This window comes from Schistocerca piceifrons, chromosome X (assembly GCF_021461385.2).
Source record: "Schistocerca piceifrons isolate TAMUIC-IGC-003096 chromosome X, iqSchPice1.1, whole genome shotgun sequence".
Classification (NCBI taxonomy): domain Eukaryota; kingdom Metazoa; phylum Arthropoda; class Insecta; order Orthoptera; family Acrididae; genus Schistocerca; species Schistocerca piceifrons.
Window position 1 is genome coordinate 656021094 of NC_060149.1, and position 6285 is coordinate 656027378.

At 43.9% G+C, this 6285-nt stretch overlaps 1 pseudogene; it reads left to right on the forward strand.

Annotated features, from left to right (window-relative positions):
* Positions 1 to 337: 337 nt before the first annotated feature.
* LOC124723385 lies at positions 338 to 455 on the forward strand (annotated as a pseudogene).
* Positions 456 to 6285: the final 5830 nt, after the last annotated feature.

Genomic DNA, 6285 nt, shown 5'->3' on the forward strand with positions numbered 1-6285 from the left:
TACTGGACACATTGCAAATAATATTCATGTAAAAGTCTGTACCGCATATTCTCTCTTGTATTTATGTACTGTAAGTTATCGTAGTTGCAAACTGTAACTGATGTTGTTCTTCTATGAATGAGATAAACGATATTGTTCGTATTGCTGTTTCCCTACAGTATATGCTGTTATGATGTCTTTGTAGTTCTTTTCCTTCCTTTGCCGCGCTCTGAGGTACTACGGATGATTCACTGATGCATTACTAACAGGAATCATCACTGAATCATACGGCATCTGTAACACCAGTATCGATATTCTCTATTCTTATCTCATATAAATCCTTTGTTTGCTTCACTCAGCCAACGGCCTTGCCGCAGTGATAACACCGGTTCCCGTGAGATCACCGAAGTTAAGCGCTGTCGAGCTGGGCCAGCACTTGTGTGGGTGACCATCCGATCTGCCAAGCGCTGTTGGCAAGCGGGGTGCACTCAGCCCTTTTGAGGCAAACTGAGGAGTTCCTTGATTGAGAAGTAGCGGCTCCGGTTTTGAAAACTGGCATACGGCATACTGACCACATGCCGCCTCCATGTCCGCATCCGGTGACGCCTGTGGGCTGAGGTCGGTACCGTTGGAGCCTCCATGGCATGTTCGGGAGGAGTTTCGTTTTTAGTTGCTTTACTCAATGTGCCATCTGTATAATCATGCTCCTTCATTATTTATAACCCTTTACGTAATTCTAATTAATGCATGGATGTAATTTCAAAAGCAGTGTTCTGTAAATGAATATAAATGTTAAACTATTACTTGTAATCCTGGTTCATGCATAGGGGGATGTAGGTGTGTAGTCACGTAAAACATGGGGGGAAATCCCTCTCCAACGAAACTGACTTGGCGGGAATAGATGAGGTGGACTTGGTGGTCGAACTGTAAGGCTCCTTTGTGGCAGGAGTTAACAGGTGACCGGCTGGCAAAGTATTCGCATCTTGTGAACTGAACGAGGCCAGAAGAACTGCGAGATTGAACAATGTAGCTTCGAATGTGGTAGTAATTTGAGTTATTATTCATGACATACTTTGGTTAGCTCAGTACTACGAAAATCCGGCACCAAGAGGAGAATTTTCAGAGCTTGTCACGCAGCAAGAGCCGTAGACACTTTTGCCGCCTTTCTCTGAATAGCCACAGGAGATCGACACGGCCACTATGTTCATCTCAAATTACACTAGTTAACAGCCATTTTACATCTGGGATGTAATACATCAACTAGTACGTATTTTGGTGTGTAGAATCCAAATATCTACATCTACATCTACATTTATACTCCGCAAGCCACCCAACGGTGTGTGGCGGAGGGCACTTTATGTGCCACTGTCATTACCTCCCTTTCCTGTTCCAGTCGCGTATGGTTCGCGGGAAGAACGACTGTCTGAAAGCCTCCGTGCGCGCTCTAATCTCTCTAATTTTACATTCGTGATCTCCTCGGGAGGTATAAGTAGGGGGAAGCAATATATTTGATACCTCATCCAGAAACGCACCCTCTCGAAACCTGGCGAGCAAGCTACACCGCGATGCAGAGCGCCTCTCTTGCAGAGTCTGCCACTTGAGTTTATTAAACATCTCCGTAACACTATCACGGTTACCAAATAACCCTGTGACGAAACGCGCCGCTCTTCTTTGGATCTTCTCTATCTCCTCCGTCAGACCGATCTGGTACGGATCCCACACTGATGAGCAATACTCAAGTATAGGTCGAACGAGTGTTTTGTAAGCCACCTCCTTTGTTGATGGACTACATTTTCTAAGCACTCTCCCAATGAATCTCAACCTGGTACCCGCCTTACCAACAATTAATTTTATATGATCATTCCACTTCAAATCGTTCCGCACGCATACTCCCAGATATTTTACAGAAGTAACTGCTACCAGTGTTTGTTCCGCTATCATATAATCATACAATAAAGGATCCTTCTTTCTATGTATTCGCAATACATTACATTTGTCTATGTTAAGGGTCAGTTGCCACTCCCTGCACCAAGTGCCTATCCGCTGCAGATCTTCCTGCATTTCGCTACAATTTTCTAATGCTGCAACTTCTCTGTATACTACAGCATCATCCGCGAAAAGCCACATGGAACTTCCGACACTATCTACTAGGTCATTTATATATATTGTGAAAAGCAATGGTCCCATAACACTCCCCTGTGGCACGCCAGAGGTTACTTTAACGTCTGTAGACGTCTCTCCATTGATAACAACATGCTGTGTTCTGTTTGCTAAAAACTCTTCAATCCAGCCACACAGCTGGTCTGATATTCCGTAGGCTCTTACTTTGTTTATCAGGCGACAGTGCGGAACTGTATCGAACGCCTTCCGGAAGTCAAGAAAAATAGCATCTACCTGGGAGCCTGTATCTAATATTTTCTGGGTCTCATGAACAAATAAAGCGAGTTGGGTCTCACACGATCGCTGTTTCCGGAATCCATGTTGATTCCTACATAGTAGATTCTGGGTTTCCAAAAACGACATGATACTCGAGCAAAAAACATGTTCTAAAATTCTACAACAGATCGACGTCAGAGATATAGGTCTATAGTTTTGCGCATCTGCTCGACGACCCTTCTTGAAGACTGGGACTATCTGTGCTCTTTTCCAATCATTTGGAACCCTCCGTTCCTCTAGAGACTTGCGGTACACGGCTGTTAGAAGGGGGGCAAGTTCTTTCGCGTACTCTGTGTAGAATCGAATTGGTATCCCGTCAGGTCCAGTGGACTTTCCTCTATTGAGTGATTCCAGTTGCTTCTCTATTCCTTGGACACTTATTTCGATGTCAGCCATTTTTTCGTTTGTGCGACGATTTAGAGAAGGAACTGCAGTGCGGTCTTCCTCTGTGAAACAGCTTTGGAAAAAGGTGTTTAGTATTTCAGCTTTACGCGTGTCATCCTCTGTTTCAATGCCATCATCATCCCGTAGTGTCTGGATATGCTGTTTCGAGCCACTTACTGATTTAACGTAAGACCAGAACTTCCTAGGATTTTCTGTCAAGTCGGTGCATAGAATTTTACTTTCGAATTCACTGAACGCTTCACGCATAGCCCTCCTCACGCTAACTTTGACATCGTTTAGCTTCTGTTTGTCTGAGAGGTTTTGGCTGCGTTTAAACTTGGAGTGGAGCTCTCTTTGCTTTCGCAGTAGTTTCCTAACTTTGTTGTTGTACCACGGTGGGTCTTTCCCGTCCCTAGCATGTACCATTTTTGAGCTTTTAAAGGTTTTTATTTTTCGTATTCAGTATTTCGATTTTTGCTGTTCTTTGTTTTGACGCTTAACTGTTTCCTTTTGATTTGCAGAGGAGAGCTAGAAGATCTACAAATCGTCAGTAAATTGTTTGTGTGGTAATCCATTGGTGTGAAAGAGATACTCAGTGAGTGTTTCCCATGAAGAATAGTGCTAACATTCTGTGTTTAAAACTTGCACTAAGCAAAATGGCAACTAGTAAATCTCGTTGCTGTCTAAACCACCCTGACAACTTTTGTTATGTGTGTGGGAAATTCACTCCAAAATCCCACAGAAAACCAATCACTGATTAGGTTAGGAAGGCATATAAAATGTATTTTGATTGTCCTGTTGGTGATCAAAATAAAAATTTTGCACCTCATATTGCCTGCATAACCTGTACTGCAACCTTAACCAAGTAGTTGACAGGAAAACGCCGAGCCATGCCATTCGCTGTTCCGATGGTGTGGTGTGAGCCCAAAGACCATTATTCAGACTGTTACTTCAGTCTTACAAATATTTCGGGGCATTCAAGCAAAACTAGACATAAAGTATCCACATGTATCTTCTGTGCATTTGCCTGTGCCCCATAAAGAGGGGTTGCCTGTTCCTGTCTGTAACTTGAAAGCCACTGCACCTGTTTCAGATCAAAAGGTGCTTCCTCCGCACAATATTTCGATATGCAGAATTCAATGTGTGCATGTAGAGATGTCAATAGTCTGATGATGCAGCTAGATGTACAACATAATCCACAGGAGCGGAACCTATTTACTGACTCCAGTAAAACCAGCTCGAAAGCAAAACTACTGCATAATGGCAATGCATTTCCATCTGTACCTTCAGCTTACGCAGTAGAAATGAAAGAAACTTATGAAACCATGGCTTTGCTGCTACAGGCAACCATATATAAGGATCATGAATGGCAACTTTGCTGTGATTTAAAAGTTGTTACACTCCTTACAGGTTTACAGGCTGGATTCACGAAATACTGCTACTTTTTGTGCCTTGGAGACAGCCGTGACACCAATAATCACTGTACAGTCAAGGAATGGTCTATAAGGAAGTCATATGTTTCTGGAAACGTAAATGTGAACAACACCCAACTGGTTGAGTCCGATAAAATCATTTTGCCTCCACTTCATATCAAGTTGGACCTTATTGAGAACTTTGTAAAAGTTTACCGAGGGCATAAGATGGGTAGGCAAGGGGTTGATAGAGCATTACGTGGAGTGGTCATCCAGTAAGGACTTTTTACGTTTTGTCTCATGTCATGTGTTTTAAGAGGACTAGACCACAGCTACGTTTTCTAATAGTAGTAGTAAATATGTCCTAAGTACGTGCCGACGCAAATAAGTTTAAGAGTGGTTAGAGGTCGACCCGGGGACGAGGTCTTACCGAAGGGGGGAATAATGTAGCGGCACCACCGTTTAAGATGGTAAAAGGTTGGCTTAGGTGCAATATTTCGGAGCGCACAAGCTACAGCCAGGCGTGGGTCTGTTGACAGTGAGTTACGCTACCAGCGGTTGCGAATTAGAATGGAGGCCACAGGGCCGTAGACCTGCTGAAAAGAGTAAACGCAGCGGTTTGCATGGTGCAAGAAGGTGCCCACTGGTCCAACCCAGGTGTTATGAGTACATGACTCGCAGTGGCGCGTTAGCACAGCCACGTATAAATAGGTACCGGTTCACTAACAAGGCATTCAAGTGTGACAGCTCTCCTGGACGGCAGGGCGTGTCACACCACCGACTACACGGTGCAGCAGATGGGGCGCCAGCGTTCCAGTCCACGGCAGGTCCCTGGTTCGACCCTCTGAGGCCAACGTGGGGTCCGCAGCCTGCTATCGGCGGGCCACGCCACGGCTCGCTACTGCGGGCAGTCTTGTTAGCTCCCAACACACGCCAGTGGCATTCCGAGAACTTTGTAAAAGCTCTGGATAAAGAAGGTGGAGCCTTTAATCACTTAAAAGTTTCCCAAATTAAGTGAGGCAAAGCTGAAAGAGCATATATTTGTTGGGCCAGAAATAACAAAATTGCTGAAAGTCCAACCTTTGATACCAAACTCACAGATATCGAATTAGTTGCTTGGTCTTCTTTTAAAGTAACTCTGAATAGCTTTTTGGATAATAGAAAAGACAAAATTTGTGTTACCATTGTGAAAGATCTGTTGGACAACTATAAGAACATGGGGTGTAGAATGTCGCTCGAAACTCACTTTATACATTCTCACCTTGATTTCTTCCCGGAAAACTCGGGAGCTGTAAGCGATGAGCATGGTGAACGCTTTCACCAAGACATTCTTACCATGGAACACCGCTACCAAGGCCATTGGAACCCTTCGATGATGGGTGACTACTGCTGGGTTCTTGTTAGGGAGAGTGATGAAACGGCAAACAAAAGAAGAGCTCCGTCGTCGCATTTTTCAAAAACCAAAGACGATTAAAGGTGAAAATATCTTCGGAACTAATTTGGACCTTTTATTGGCATCATGCCCATGTTGTTGTTGTGGTCTTCAGTCCTGAGACTGGTTTGATGCAGCTCTCCATGCTACTCTATCCTGTGCAAGCTTTTTCATCTCCCAGTACCTACTGCAACCTACATCCTTCTGAATCTGCTTAGTGTATTCATCTCTTGGTCTCCCTCTACGATTTTTACCCTCCACGCTGCCCTCCAATACTAAATTGGTGATCCCTTGATGCCTCAGAACATGTCCTACCAACCGATCCCTTCTTCTGGTCAAGTTGTGCCACAAACTTCTCTTCTCCCCAATCCTATTCAATACTTCCTCATTAGTTATGTGATCTACCCATCTAATCTTCAGCATTCTTCTGTAGCACCACATTTCGAAAGCTTCTATTCTATTCTTGTCCAAACTATTTATCGTCCATGTTTCACTTCCATACATGGCTACACTCCATACGAATACTTTCAGAAATGACTTCCTGACACTTAAATCAATACTGGATGTTAACAAATTTCTCTTCTTCAGAAACGCTTTCCTTGCCATTGCCAGCCTACATTTTATATCCTCTCTACTTCGACC